Genomic DNA, 15,943 nt, shown 5'->3' with positions numbered 1-15,943 from the left:
CTTTTTTTTTTTTTTTTTTTAATGTTTTAAAATTTATTTTTGAAAGAGAGAGAGAGACAGAGCATGAGTGGGGGAGGAGCAGAGACAGAGGGAGACACAGAATTTGAAGCAGGCTCCAGGCTCTATGATATCAGCACAGAGCCCAACGTGGGGCTCGAACTCACGAACCGTGAGACCATGACCTGAGCCGAAGTCGGACGCTCAACCAACTGACCCACCCAGGTACCCCAAGATGCTGGGAGCTCTTTAAGAAAACTTGGCAAGGATCTGTAGGTGGAGCTTTGAGCTAAGGAAATTGATATTTAACTGCAATGTGATAACATTTGTCCCCATGAACTGATGAAACTAAGGGACAGCCAGATGACACTCCCACAGTGAAAAAGAACCGTCCCCCACTTCATCTCCCGCAACCCAAACCTAGGGGTTATCGTAGACTCTCTCTCCCTCATCTTTCCAAACTAATAGGTCACCAAACCGTGTTCAAGCTTTTGATACTTCGCTCGTCTGGAACTTCCTCTGCATCACTCTGGCCACTCTTCTTGTTCAAGCCACTGTCATTTCTCCCTTGTGTGATGGTTGATCTTATGTGTCAACTTGACTGAGCCACAGTGATGCCCAGATAGTTGGTCAAGCATTATCCCGAGCTGTCTGTAAGGATGTTTCAGGATGAGGTTAACATTTGAATTGTAGGGACGCCTGGGTGGTTCAGTCCGTTAAGCATCCATGTCTTGATTTCGGTTCAGGTCATGATCCCACGGTTTGTGGGTTTGAGCCCCACATGGGTCTCTGCACTGACAGCATGGAGCCTGTTTGGGATTCTCTCTCTCCCTCGCTCTCTCTGCCACTTCCTCTCTCTCTCTCATTCTCTCTCTCTTTCTCTCAAAAATATATAAATAAACTTAAAAAAATATTTGAATTGTAGACTGAGTAAAGCATATGGCCTCCTGCATGTGGGTGGGCCTCATTCAATCAGTTGAAGGCTTGAAGAGACCAACATTCTGACTCTTTTGCTAGTAAAGGGGTTCTCCTCCTGCCTGATTATTTCAGCTGGGACATAGTTTTTTTCTGGCCTTTGGATTCAAATGGAAACATCAGCTCTTGCTGGGTCTTGAGCCTGCTGGCTTTCCAACTAGAACTACACCTTGATTTTCTGGGGTCTCTAGCTGGGCAACTGCAGATCTTGGGAATTCTCAGCCTCCAGAATCCCACAAGCCAATTCTTTATAGTAAATCTCTTTATAGAGAGAGAGTTTACACAGCGAGAGTGTTCTCTGGAGAATCCTGATTAATGCACGTGATTACCGCAGTAACCTCCTGAATGTTCTCACTGTGTTACTAAGCCACCTTGACCTTCCACACTGGTTTCGGGGTGGTTTCCCCAAAACATAATCTGCATATTCCTTTTACCTATTTAGCTTTCTCCAATGACCTCCCATTGCTTTCAGGATAAAATTAAAACTCTCTAGCGCTTGTACAAAATTCTTCACGCGTGGCCCCTTCCCTACCTCTCCGTACCCTTATCTCTGCCCACATGCATCTCCTCTAGCCTCCCCGAGGCACCAGCTGTCCTTCAAGAGGGCCTCACCACCTCGTCTCTTCCCCGGGTCTTTGCACCAGCTGTCCCTCCTGCAGCCACACACGGTATGCCCATGCCGGACAGGCCCCGCAGCTGGTCTAAGGGCTTGACAGCCTGATTCAGCACCTGCCGGCTGTCTGACTCTCATTCCATTTCTACACACCGAGTTCAGGAATGCGCACGACCAGGCTGTGCTGCGGAGTCTGAATCAGGTTTTGATTCTGCCTTAATGTGCTATGGACACACTGTAGCAAGTGTACTCTGAGATGGCCATGCACTTGGCCCAGGTGAGGGGGTCTCTGGCCAGAAGACTGTAAAATTACGTGCAGGATGCCCTAGCCTTGTGTCTGGATGTGAGTACGTGTTTGTGTGTATAAACCGAAGCGGACTTGCCAGAAACTAGGCTTCAGGACCCCTTATCTGGACAAGGTGCTAGAAAGATGAATGTTTGCTGCATTTATTAGCTTTTTGAAATGTGAGTGACTCCCATTTCTTTTTTCACTTTAAATATTCACTTTGTACCTGTATGTTCCTAATTTTATTATTTTTCTTAGGGAGTGTCTTTTCAATTTGTTTAAGCTTCATGCTGACAACACGTTGGAATATGTTCTTGCCTAGAAGGAAACAGCTTCCAAAAAATCTAATGTGACCCTCATTTACTCAGAAGTCCTGGGGGAGATGGCCAACAGGCACATGAAAAGATGCTCAACATCGCTCCTCATCAGGGAAATACAAATCAAAACCACACTCAGATATCACCTCACGCCAGTCAGAGTGGCCAAAATGAACAAATCAGGAGACTATAGATGCTGGAGAGGATGTGGAGAAATGGGAACCCTCTTGCACTGTTGGTGGGAATGCAAATTGGTGCAGCCGCTCTGGAAAACAGTGTGGAGGTTCCTCAAAAAATTAAAAATAGACCTACCCTATGACCCAGCAGTAGCACTGCTAGGAATTTATCCAAGGGATACAGGAGTACTGATGCATAGGGGCACTTGTACCCCAATGTTTATAGCAGCACTCTCAACAATAGCCAAATTATGGAAAGAGCCTAAATGTCCATCAACCGATGAATGGATAAAGAAATTGTGGTTTATATACACAATGGAATACTACGTGGCAATGAGAAAGAATGAAATATGGCCCTTTGTAGCAATGTGGATGGAACCGGAGAGTGTGATGCTAAGTGAAATAAGCCATACAGAGAAAGACAGATACCATATGTTTTCACTCTTATGTGGATCCTGAGAAACTAACAGAAACCCATGGGGGAGGGGAAGGGAAAAAAAAGAAAGAGGTTAGAGTGGAAGTGGAAGAGAGCCAAAGCATAAGAGACTCTTAAAAACTGAGAACAAGGGGCGCCTGGGTGGCGCAGTCGGTTAAGCGTCCGACTTCAGCCAGGTCACGATCTCGCGGTCCGTGAGTTCGAGCCCTGCGTCAGGCTCTGGGCTGATGGCTCAGAGCCTGGAGCCTGTTTCTGATTCTGTGTCTCCCTCTCTCTCTGCCCCTCCCCCGTTCATGCTCTGTCTCTCTCTGTCCCAAAAATAAATAAACGTTGAAAAAAAAATTAAAAAAAAAAACTGAGAACAAACTGAGGGTTGATGGGGGGTGGGGAGGAGGGGGGGTGGGGAGGAGGGGGGGTGGGGAGGAGGGGGGGTGGGGAGGAGGGGAGGAGGGGAGGGTGGGGGATGGGTATCGAGGAGGGCACCTTTTGGGATGAGCACTGGGTGTTGTATGGAAACCAATTTGGCAATAAACTTCATATATTGAAAAAAAATAAAATAAAAATAAAAAATAAAAAACCAAAAAAAAAATATATATATATATAAAAAGAAGTCCTGGGGGAGGCTGGGGGTCCCACGTGTCCTGACGTGCCTCCCAGTCAGCAGGTAAGGAAACAGTCTGATGCACACTGGTGTTTCCCTCAGTCCGGACCTGACACAGTCACACCACTGTCACCTGCTTCTTTCACTGGGCTGATGCCTTCTTATCCTTGAGAATTCAGTTCAGGGGCTGGTCTCCGGGAAGCCTTCCTTCCTTCCTGCCCCAGCCCAAGCTGGGCGCCTACATAGAGCAGACTTTCTGTAAAACTGTTGGCTGAATGAATGAAGCTGATCCATCAAATGAGTCCCCTCTGCTCCTGGAAAAATGCATCCTTTCTGGTTGGTTCCAGTGGACTCCTGAGTTCCATCTGAAGCAACACCCTTTCTCCCCTGACTCCTAGGCTGTCCCTTCCACAGGATCCTGTATCTCCCACTTCTGATACCTTCAGACAAAAGTAGTTCCTTTTAAAATTTTCTTTCTTGGGGCACCTGGGTGGCTCAGTGGGTTAGGCGTCTGACTTCGGCTCAGGTCATGATCTTGTGGTTTGTGGGTTTGAGCCCCGCCTCGGGCCCTATACTGACAGCTCAGAGCCTGGAGCCTGCTCCAGATTCTTTCTCTCTCTCTCTCTCTCTGCTCCTCCCCTGCTTGCACTCTCTCTCAAAAATAAGTAAATAAACATTAAAAAAAAAAAAGAATTAAAATGTCCTTCCCTGACCTACAATGACTTCTGATTTCTGATCTTTGTGTACCACCCACTGTGGGAAGAGCCTTCACCTACAGTTTATCATTCAGTCTCCCAGAATTTCTGTAGGGGGCAGCATCCTAGGGCCTCCATAGCAAAGCATCACAGGCTTGGGGGCCCAGACAACCCAGATTTACTTCCTCATAGTCCCAGAGGCTAGAAACCCAAGACAAAGGTGTCAGGGGGCGGGGGGAGGGGGCATTTCTTCTGAGGCCTGTGTCCTTGGTTTGTGGATGGCTGTCTCGTCCGTGTCCTCACGTGTCTTCCCTCTGTGTTTGTCTGTGTCCTCGCCTCCTCGTCTCATAAGGACACCAGCCATGTTGGACTAGGCCCCATTCAAATGACCTCATTTTGCTGTAATTACCTCTTGAAAGGCCCTGTCTCCAAACACGGTCACATTCAGAAGTACTGGGGTTAGAGCTTCAACATATGAATTTGGGGGGATGCAATTCAGCTCATAGCTTTATATATGTATATATGTATACATATACATATATGTATATGTGTGTATATATGCACGTACATGTGCCGTCGTTTTATATATAAGGAAACTGATACCCAAAGGGGTTAAGCAGCTTGCTGCCTTCATCTGTTGGGGCTGCTCTGACAATACTACCACAGATTGGAGGTCTTAAACAACAAACATTTATTTTTCACAGTTCTGGAGACTGCAAAGCCCAAGGTCAAGGTGCCAGCGGAGCTGGTGTCTGGTGAGAACCCGCTTCCTGGCTTGTAGACAGCTGCTTCCTTGGTCGGATCCCCCATGGTGCCGAGAGAGACCGTGTCCCTCATATCTCTGTCTATAGGGGCACTAATCCCATTCACGGGGGCTCTACCCTCATGACTTAATCAGCTCCTAGAGGCCCCACCTCTAGGTACCATCACATGGGGAATTAGGTTTCAACATAGGAATCGGGGGAACAGTGGTGGAGGGACACAAGTTGGTCTAAAGCACTTGCCCACTTCACTCAGGTAGCCAGTTGGAGAGCCAGGCCTTCCGACTCCAAATTCTTGGGCTTTCGCTACATCCCACAGTGTCCAGGGCACCGCCCTGCTCCCTGCTCCCCCCCCTCCCCCCAATAGCTCTCTGACCTTGCTGTCATCTTCCTGCCGTTTCATTCCCTGCAAAATAACATCTCTGCCTGCCATGTGAACGCTGGTGATCACAATCACGTAATTGGAAGGTATGGGGTTGGGAGTTTCTAGAACAGTCCAGGCAGCTGCAGTGGTAGGCAGGGGCTGGGGGTGGGCTGCAGTATAAAGGAGAGGTCAAGCGTGCATATTTTGAAACCAAAGCACCCAGGTTCAAACCCTAGCTCGCTCATTTTCTAAGTTATTTCACCTCTCAGTGCCTCCATTTTCCCATCTGTAAAATGGGGTTGATAACAGTACCCAAGTCGTGGTTTATAGAGACGATTAAACGGATCAGTATGTGCACAGTGGCCAGCATTTAGTTCGCCCTGAATGAGTGCCAGTGGTAATTACTATAGTAATAGTGATACTATCAGATTCTAGGGATGGGATTCGTTCATTCCCGCATTCTCACTGTTCCTGTGAGTTAAAATTCTTTGAAGCAGGAGTAGTCTTGGATTCCTGGGTGGGGGGGCAGGGAGGGGGGTGGCAGGGGGCGGCACTCATACGAGGGAAAGAACAGGCAACTGTGGGTGGATGGGCCTCTAAACAATCTCAAGGTCAATGATGATTGCCTCCACCTTTGGACCGGGAAGTTCAAGAAGATACAGCATCCTTGGGATTTCGGGCTAGCAGTGTCCTGGAGAGATCTCTGCGGATGTTCGTCTCCAGCCCTTCTGTATATCCTCTGCTAGTACGAGGCCCTGAAGAGCTGGGTGGCAGCATGCAGCTGACAAGAAGCTTTATGGTGCTTCATGCTAGCTCTGACTTCTGTTTCGGGACCCACAAAGGTCAAAGTCAGTCCCTGCCTGCAGGAATGGTGAGGTACGTGCCAGGAGCAGCTGGGTTCCCCAAGCCTCCCGGGTCCCACTAACCCGGAGGCGTGAACCTCGAACCCATCAAGCACAGGAGCTGACATAAACTCCAGCACTGAGCCCCGAGGGGCTGCTCTGTACACAATCCCCAGTGAGCCCAAAAGCGCAGAGAAATACACCTTCTCACGGCTCATTCTGGAGCTCGCCTCCTTTCCCTTCTCTCGTTCCCTCCACCAATGGAGTAGCTTGCTTCACGATTAAATACAGTAGCCATTTAAAACTGGCCTGCGGTCTAGTCACCACCAGCTGAATCTCTCCCTGCCTGCCCAGACTGCTGTTTATTTTGGCAAAGCTGAGGTCCTCACCCCGCCCGGGCGCTGGCACTGAAAACTTGCCCATAAAACACCCTGTAAAAGGAGCTCTAGGGGCCAGTGAGCGAGCTTCGTGCCTGGGGCCTCCCATCCTCAGACCTTTTCTTCTTGCACTGACCAGGGTACACGGTGTCTTTTGCTTCACCCGCTTTCCCAGAGGCCTTGTATATTCACGGGTGACCATAGCCCATCTTACGACTTCCAGGTGGAGGGATTTTAGGGCATTCATGGAGATCCCACCCAGGCACTCTGCTCGGGAAAGGACAGACACTAGGATTTAGGGTGGAAGCCGTGGGTGCCAGTGCTAGCCGTGACCCCGGAAGGACCCCTAGGGTCCTCTGAGTCTGACCACCCTCCCCCCTCAGCAATGGCATCCACCTCATTCAGGAGCTCGCTGGGACGCCTCACCCCCCACCCACCGAATCAGGAAGCAAGCTGGAGCCCAGAAACCTGCATCCTAACAAGCCCTCCAGGTGATTCTGATACCTGCTAAGGCTCCAAACAACTCTTACATCACTTCCCTTGTGTCTGAGACTCACGTTCCTCATCAGGAAAACGGAGAGGAAGAACTTGTTTCATGGGGTGGCTGCGTGAAGAGACTCCATATAGGAAAGTGCCCGGCCCCACTGCTGTCCCACAAAAGCTGCCCCCCGCCCCCCGCATCGTTGCACCGGAGAGCTGAGGGGGCCCGACACTCTGGGCCCTGCCCCTGAGGGACTCTGAAGCCAGATCTCATCTGACAGTCAGAGAGGCCGAGCGGGCAGGGGCCGCCAGCCCTCTGACTACGCTACAGGCTGGAGGACAAAAGGCAGAAGAGGAAACACAGGCAGCGGGAGAGCAACAGACACGGTCGTGGTGAGTGTGAAATGCCACCATCACTTGGTTGGCTTTGACGCCGATGGTCTCCTGCTCGGGAAAACATTTGTGGTCGTGCGGTTGTCCCAGGGAGAGAGGCCTCTTGTCCGTGGTCCGTGTGGCTGGTTCCAGACACACAGTCCCCAATGCAACCAGCTGCAGATTCCCATCTTGCCTGCCCTTGGGGGAAACACCCTTGTCTTCACCTTCCTCCGCAGCAGCAAGGGTTCAGGGTGCCAGCTATATATGTGTGTGTATACTTTTTAATTGTTTTAACTGTTTTATTTATTTTTGAGAGAGAGAGCGGGAGCAGGAGAGGGACAAAGACAGAGGGGAGCAGAAGATCTGAAGCGGGCTCTGCGCTGTCAGCAGGGAGCCCGATGCGGGACTCGAACTCACAAACTTTAAGGTCGTGACCTGAGCTGATGTTGAGCGCTCATCCGACTGAGCCACACAGGCACCCCCATATACCTTATTAATTAGCTAATTAATTAATTAATTTTTTAATATGTGAAATGTATTGTCAAATTGGTTTCCATACAACACCCAGTGCTCATCCCAACAGGTGCCCTCCTCAATACCCATCAACCACCCCTCCCACCCCCCATCAGCCCTCAGTTTGTTCTCAGTTTTTAAGAGTCTCTTATGCTTTGGCTCTCTCCCACTCTAACCTCTTTTTTTTTTTCCTTCCCCTCCCCCATGGGTTTCTGTTAGTTTCTCAGGATCCACATAAGAGTGAAAACATATGGTATCTGTCTTTCTCTTTCCATATACCTTTTTTAAAGGGAGGGGACACATGCTTTGGCTGCTAAGTTATTACTGTCTGGGTACTTGGGAAGAAAAGTGTGTTTGGGCACCTGAGTCAGCCCATATCTCTTACTAGAAACCACGCTGGCTGCTGAGTGTCTCTTGATACGGGTGTGGTCCTGTGCGGTTCTCTTCACATGCTCGTGAGAGAGACAATGAGAGAGAGGAAGAGAGAAGCAGGTGCAGACCCCACATCTAGAATTCTCTGCCAAGTCTGCTCATCTGACACTTGAGCACCCGGCTTCCGCAGTGGCTTGTGCCTTAAGTCTTCACCTTTCCCTCCTCCCGCCTCTGGGTAGGACTGTCCTCAAATAATCCTCCAAGTTAAACTGTCCATCTCCTTTGCTAATGTTCTCGACAACCTTCTGAGTCTGAGCAGTTCAAATTACTAAAAGCAATCATAAAAGTGGCCACTATTTACCGTCTACTTCACGCCAGGCACTGTGCTAGCCAGTGGCGAGCACTCACTGCTTTCCACCACAGCACTGGAGTACAGCTGTTCATCTTTGTTTCTATTAGTGAGAAAACCCAAGGCTGAATGAGGTCCGTTGACTCGGTCACGGGCTCACAGAAGCAGCAGATCAAGAGTTTGAACCCAGTCCTAACTCTGGTGGTCCTTCCACAATATTACCCAGCTATTAAAGTTTCCTCTGGGGGCACCTGGGTATAGCTCAGTAGATTGAACATCTGACTCTTGATTTCAGCTCAGGTCATGAAATGGAGTTCGCACTGGGCTCAGTGCTGAGCATGGAGCCTGCTTAGGATTTTCTCTCTCCCTCTCTCTGTTCCTCTCCCCAACTCATGCACACACACACACTCACTCTCTCTCTCTCTCTCTCTCTAAAATAAGAAAAAAAATATGAAGTTTTCTCCTGTATCTACTCACTCCTTCAGCTAACATATATTTTTGAGCACCTACTAAGTGCCAAGCACTGTGCTGGGCACAATAGCTAAATGGAGTTCCTTCTGTTTCCATATAAGTCAGCTCTTTCTCATCCTTATTATTAGGGGAAAAGAGGCAAGTTGATCAGTGTTTGATTATTTGGGGGGGGGGGTTGAGTCAAACACAGGAACATAAAATTTATGAAAAAAGTTGCTTCCGTTCTTTAATTCTCTCTGGTTTGTTAATCCCTTGCATCTCTCTCCACCAGGTTGGGAGAAAGATCAGAGATATATGGGATCCAAGGGAAGGCCTTCAAGGGCTGGGGTGAGAGGGTATCATATAGGGCGCACTCCTCGTGTTGGAAGATGTGTGAGATGAAAAAAAATTTTAATGTTTTTTTTTTTTTTTTTTTGAGGGAGAGGGAGAGACAGAGCATGAATGGGGTAAGGGCAGAGAGAGGGACACAGAATTTGAAGCAGGCTCCAGGCTCTGAGTTGTCAGCACAGAGCCTGATGCGGGGCTTGAACTCACGGACTGTGAGATCATGACCTGAGCTGAAGTCAGATGCTCAACCGACTGAGCCCCCCAGGAGACCCATGTGAGATGAAATTTTACCTAAGTTTGTCTAAATATTCCTTAACTAGTGGGTGTTGCCTATCCCTTCCCTCCCTCTCTTCTGCACCAGAAAGAAAGAAAAGGAAAAGAAGAGAGAGAGAGAAAGGAATAAAGAAAGAATGTTCTGAGATGGCCTGGGGTTCCAACAAGGGCCATCAATATTGGCCTGGAAGTCCTAGTCCTTTGGTGCTGGGGACATGTGACAGTTTCATCCTGTTAGCTGCCATTAATCCAAGTTTTACAATCCTCTTCCTCTGGTACCGCCCCCTAAGGGCTGCCATTGGCCTTTAAGATCCTCTAAGGTCTTTCAGATCACTTGGGGTAAAAATACGGAAGGCAATAAGGAACAAAATAGCAGATCTGTCCCCCTCGGTAAAACAAAGAACTATAAAAACAGGCCTTGTTAAAGAAGACTCCAAATGGGTCATTGTTATGGAAGCAGGCTGGCTTGCCATGGGGCTGTTCTACAGGCTATTGGAGTTGGCCTGAGAAGCGGGTACTATGAGCCCCAGTGCTGGCTGCCGGGGCTGGCTTCCCTCCATGCTACATGAGCCCAGGAGGGGAGAAGTTAATGACCCTTCTGGTGACCGGCAGTCCACCAACCCTAAGCTGCCTGCCTCCCAAGTTAAAGGCACGAATTTGCTCAGGACCCCAGTTATGGGTAAAAAGCCTTCTTTCCTTCCTGAAGATCAATAACAAACCTCCCCTAAACTTCTAGATTGTAAATTCAAAGGGGGCTGGGTCGAGATACTGGCTGCCGTGACTATGCCGGAAAGGGAAGCATTGAAGGAAAAACAGCATTACCAGAGGCATTACTAGAGGTCCCTCTCTCTGGAGGACGAAGGTCAGAACCTCACATTGGAAGAAGCCCTTGGTATTAGGCCCCTTTAAAATGTCTGTTGGTGTAAGTGGCAGATTCTGGACACCTTGGAAGCTGAGAAAAGATCAAAGACTGTGGTTGGTTGTATGCGGACACTGGTTGTAAAGACTTTGGTCTGTGCCCTGGGCACCGGAATCCATTCATTTATTAAATAATAGCCTCTTAGGAGGCACCTAATTCATGTCCCTAAAATAGTCCTTGCCTCAGGCTCTAACAGACACATGTAAACTTTCTCCAGGAAGGGGGACTTGGGCACCTCTGTCTAACCCCATTCTCCCTCTGGGTCTGCATGTTTATGCTGATCCCTCTCCGGATACCTAGGGAACTGGTGAGATTAGAATAAAATGTTGTTTGGTTAATAGCACTGTTCCAGGATGAACATCCCAGTGTTGATAACTGTCATGGTTATGTAAACTGGTAACTGTAGGGTGAGCGGTACGTGGGCATTCTCTGTCCTATTTTTTTCCCAGCTTTTCTGTAAGTCTAAAATTAGCTCAAAATAAGAAGTTACAAGAAAGGAAGTCTCACTAGGAGTTTCATTGACTCTCTGGCTGCTTTTCCGTCTCTTAGTCCCTATCATTCTGTGTCTTTCTATAATCCTTTTAACAGGGGCACCTGGGCGGCTCAGTCGGTTAAGTGAGCGTCCAACCTCGGCTCAGGTCACAATCTCACAGTTTGTGAGTTCAAGCCCCACATCGAGCTGTCTGCTATGAGCACAGAGTCTACTTCAGATCCTCTATCCCCCCGCACCCCGTCTCTCTCTGCCCCTCCCCTGCTTGTGCTCTCTCTCAAAAGTAAATAAAAAATTAAAAAACTCTTTAAACAGCTCCTTGCCCTCTCCATTCCCTGCCTATCCCCCTTTCTCAGTCTCTGTCCTTCATTTCTCCTTCCCATAGGCACCTGCTCTCCTCAGGGATGTTTCCTCCCCGTCCCTCCCCACCCCCGCATCAGCCACCACATTCTGTTGATTGAACTTCCTGAATATCCATCAGCAATTCCCTCCTCTCCAGTGCCACTTTCAGAGCTCCTGGCTCATCACCCAGGCTGTCCAATCAGCCCAGGACTCCAGGGACCCCCTCGCTGGGCTCCGAGGCTGCAGCTCTGCCCAGGTCCGGCCCCCGGTTCACACCATCTCCATATCTGTGCTACCCACTGAGGAAAGCCTGGCCAAGCTTCCTCACGCTCTGTTCCCTATTTCCCCAGCTTGCACTCGTCACCAGTGGCGCGGCTGTCTCCACGGAGTCCCCAAGCAAAGTGTGTAACAGAACAGTGCTTCTTTCTTCTGAAAGGCAGTGAAGGTGGGGTTTTATAGGCAAAGTTGAGGTTCCCCGGTTGGGTGTGGAGGAGAGAGGAGGGGAGGCACAGAGGGAGGAATGACAGGTTTTCATTTCAGTATTGGCAGGGGAGCCTAGAGAGAAGAAAAGAAAAGGGAGGAGTCTCAAGCCTTCTAACGCGGTGTCCGTGGGCTTGGGCACTGCTGTGCCAAAACACGACAAGAACTGCCAGGGTAGCCAGGTGGATGTGACAACGGACGGGTCCAAGCAGAAACTGTGGCCCCATCCTGCCACACCTGTCCCCCCGCCCATCCAGCCTCCAACTTTTAGCTGTGCCACCCCAGCCTGTCATTGGACTGAGCTCCATCAGGGGCACCTGGGGGGTTCAGTCGGTTAAGCGTCCAGCTTCGGCTCAGGTCATGATCTCACGGTTCCTGAGTTCGAGCCCCACCTTGGGCTCTGTGCTGACAGCTCAGAGCCTGGATCCTGCTTCGGATTCTGTGTCTCCCTCTTTCTCTGTCTCTCCCCTGCTCATGCTCTGTCTTTCTCTCTCAAGAATAAATAAACATTAAAACAAATTAGGGGGCGCCTGGGTGGCTCAGTTGGTTAAGCGGCCGACTTCAGCGCAGGTCATGACCTGACAGTGAGGTCATGTGAGTTTCAGCCCCACACCGGGCTCTACCCTGAGGGCGTGAAGCCTGCTTGGGATTCTCGCTAGTCTCTCTGCCCCTGCTCCACTTGTGTTCTCTCTTTCTCAAAATAAATAAATAAATAAACAAACAAACTTAAAAAAATTGCTAAACTTTAAAAAAATTAAAAAAAAAAAGAAAGAACGAATGAACTCAATCAGATCCTGGGCAATGCAGCAGGGTATATTCCCAGTTTTAGGGGAATATATCACAGCGCAGTCGTAGCCACTGGGGGCAAGGGAGCTGGAGTGTTTATAGGTTTGTATCCATCAGTCAGTGGCTACGTCCCCCCCCCACCCGCCCCCTCCACACACACTGGGAACGAGAGTGGGGCGATACCTTCGGCACATCCCCACCCCACGCCCCATAAAGGAGGCTCCTGCAGGCAGCTCGAAGGCAGGCCTCCTAAAACCAGACACGGTTGTTAGCTGCTGGGGATGGCCACACCCCGGGCAGCCGCGCACACCGACACCCTGAGGGATCTGAGAGGATACTGTCGGAGCAGGACAGCATCTGCTACCGAAAGGGGGTTGCAGCGGTTTTAGATGGGGGCCACCGGGAGGGCCTCACTGAGAACACGACATCGGAATTAAAACCTGCAGGGAGTGCAAGCAAACTATGCGTGTCTCCCCGATGGCCACGCCAGCGCCCGGCAGGTGCAGCCGCCCCGTGTGGAGTCATGACTGAGTGGCCGAACCACGAGCCGGGCCCTGCGAGTGCGCACGGGAGGGCCCTGGTCCCTGCACCCCCTACCCCCCACCCCACCCCACCCCACCCCACCCCACCCCAGCTCCGGGCCTGGCTCCCGCACCCAGCCGGCCCGGCCTCTCCTGCTGACCACCCGGAGCCACGAGAGTAGCGGGCACCCCCAGCCCCGCAGCATCCTGGCGAAGAAAATTCTCGGCGCGCGGGAGAGGCGCAAACTTGCCGGGTGCGTGCACGCCTGCCTCGGGAGCCACAAATGAGCCTGTGCAGATGGCGCGGAGATAAACGGCGCCGTCTTTCTACTGTAGCGGTACGGTCGTAATTCTCCGGAGACATTTACGAGGCGGCATCTCCCTTCTGCAGGATGGCGCTGTGGCTGGTGCCCGGGGCCGCTGCCGGCAAGGTGGGGTGCGGGACCCGGGGCGACGGCGAGGCGGCCGCCCGCGTCTCCCTCGTGCCTCTCCTCGCGTCCGCGCATCTGACGATTTATAGGCTGGCCCGATGCTCCGAGAGCGGGGTCTCTGCAGTCTTATATATTCTCTGTAAGTGTTCCCTGCTGTGGCGGATTCTAAGAGAACTCCATCAAATAATTATCTTCCCTTGTATTTATCCTCCTTTTTTTCATTTGATCTGCATCGCTGTAAAATATTCGGTGGGTCTCCTTTGAGCAGAAAGCCTCCTCCGTGATTGCAGAGCGTATTTCTGTATGGCGTTAAATTCACACCCGGTAGCCCTTCATCTCGGCACTTGCTGGACCTGACACGGCCGTGGAGCAGCACTGGGTTCCCACCACCTTCCCTGGGAAAGGAGAGGCGGCCTCTGGGAGGCCACTGGCTCAGCCCACAGGCCCCAGTGGCCTGGGGAAGCCAGCTCAAGAGCCCACGCCCAGCTGCACCTCAACAACCCCACCTTGACCTTTCTGCTCAGGATCCCCAGGGAGCCCCCTTTGCCACAAGGAGTCTTGATCTGACTTGGTCAAACTTTCCCCACTTCTCAGAATCTAGAAAACGTGAGGGATCACTGGGAACCCACAGCCCTGCGTGTCGGGGTCCCACAGCTGGGATGGGGGCCTGCTGGCTGTGGCATCCCCAGGCCTTTTCTGTGCATGTGGCTGCCTCCCCACCTCGACCAGAAGCTCCATTCAGACAGACACAATGTCTTTGACCTTCCTGGATGTTCCCAAAGCCTTTAGCACAGAGCTGGGTGATCAATTCACAGGGAATAGTGAGCACCTATCACTTTGATGCCCCTATCACTTTGATGCCCCTTCCAGGAAGCATGCCCTGGTTAGGTCCTTCATTCCATGATCCTTGTGCTCCGATTAACTTGTTTGCTTATTTATTTATTTATTTGTTTGTTTGTTTGTTTATGAGTGCAAGCGGGGTAGGGGCAGAGAGAGAGGGAGAGAATCCCAAGCAGGCTCCATGCTGTCAGCACAGGGCCCAACGTGGGGCTCAGTCCCAAGACCCTGGGATCATGACCTGAGCTGAAATCAAGTGTTGGATGCTCAACCAACTGAGCCACCCAGGCGCCCCTAACTTCCATATTTAATATGTGGCTTTATACTTTTCTAAGAATCTCTCTAAATAGATGACCCCCTCCAGCAGCATCTTATACGCTCAGAACCAAAAACTTCCTCAGGGGTCCCTCCGTCTCTCTCCTATCTGATGCACAAATATGAATCCTGGATTTTCTTTTGTTCTTGTTTTTTCTTTCCAGTGGCTAGATCACACAACTGGAAGGAAGAAAAAGCTGACTGTTCTAGAAAGAGCACATACTTAGAACCAAGACACCTGGATTCTGGTAAGTCCTAATATGCTGCCCATCTAAGGCTCATAGAATTTTCTGGACTCCACTTGCCTCATCTATAAAATATGGAAAATACTTACAAGGTTACAGAAGCCAAAGGTCTTTTTTTTTTTTTTTAATTTTTTTTTTTTTTTAACGTTTATTTATTTTTTGGGACAGAGAGAGACAGAGCATGAACGGGGGAGGGGCAGAGAGAGAGGGAGACACAGAATCAGAAACAGCTCCAGGCTCTGAGCCATCAGCCCAGAGCCCGACGCGGGGCTCGAACTCACGGACCACGAGATCGTGACCTGGCTGAAGTCGGCCGCTTAACCGACTGCGCCACCCAGGCGCCCCTCTTTTTTTTTTTAAGTTTACTTATTTTGAGAGAGACAGACACAGTGTGAGTGGGGGGATGGGCAGAGAGAGAGAATTCCAAGCAGGTCCCATGCTGCCAGCACAGAGCCTGACACAGGGCTTGAACCCATGAAGCTGTGAGATCATGACCCGAGCTGAAACCAAGAGTCAGACACTTAGCCAACTCAGCCACCCAGGCACCCCACAAAAGCCAAAGATCTAAAGGCCATTTGATTCATCCCTCTCCCTCCAGATGTGCATCTGTCTAATCTGGAAAGGCTGTCATAGGCGGAAATTCAAATTTTGCCTATGCCCTTGACCCAGGGGTTAACCAGCTAGAGCTGAAAATGCCTCCCTTTTGCCTCTTCATCTTGCTTGTAGAGTAACCAAGAACCTCAGTGTTCTCTCACCTGCTTACCAGGGAGACTGTAGGTATGTCTCCTTCCACAGTCTGGAGCGGAGTGGGGAGGTTAGAGTTGGGGCCAGGATGGGGTATGCAACTCCCCAGGGAACTAGTTCTCTATCTGATTCCCCATCAGGATCACCTTTACAACTTTAAACAAACTGCATGATGGGGCACCTGGGTGGCTCAGTCAGTTAAGTGTCCAACTCCGACTCAGGTCATGATCTCA

This window comes from Puma concolor, chromosome D1 (genome assembly GCF_028749965.1).
Source record: "Puma concolor isolate L17-30 chromosome D1, mPumCon1.1.hap2, whole genome shotgun sequence".
Lineage (NCBI taxonomy): Eukaryota > Metazoa > Chordata > Mammalia > Carnivora > Felidae > Puma > Puma concolor.
This window is presented reverse-complemented; position numbering follows the sequence as displayed.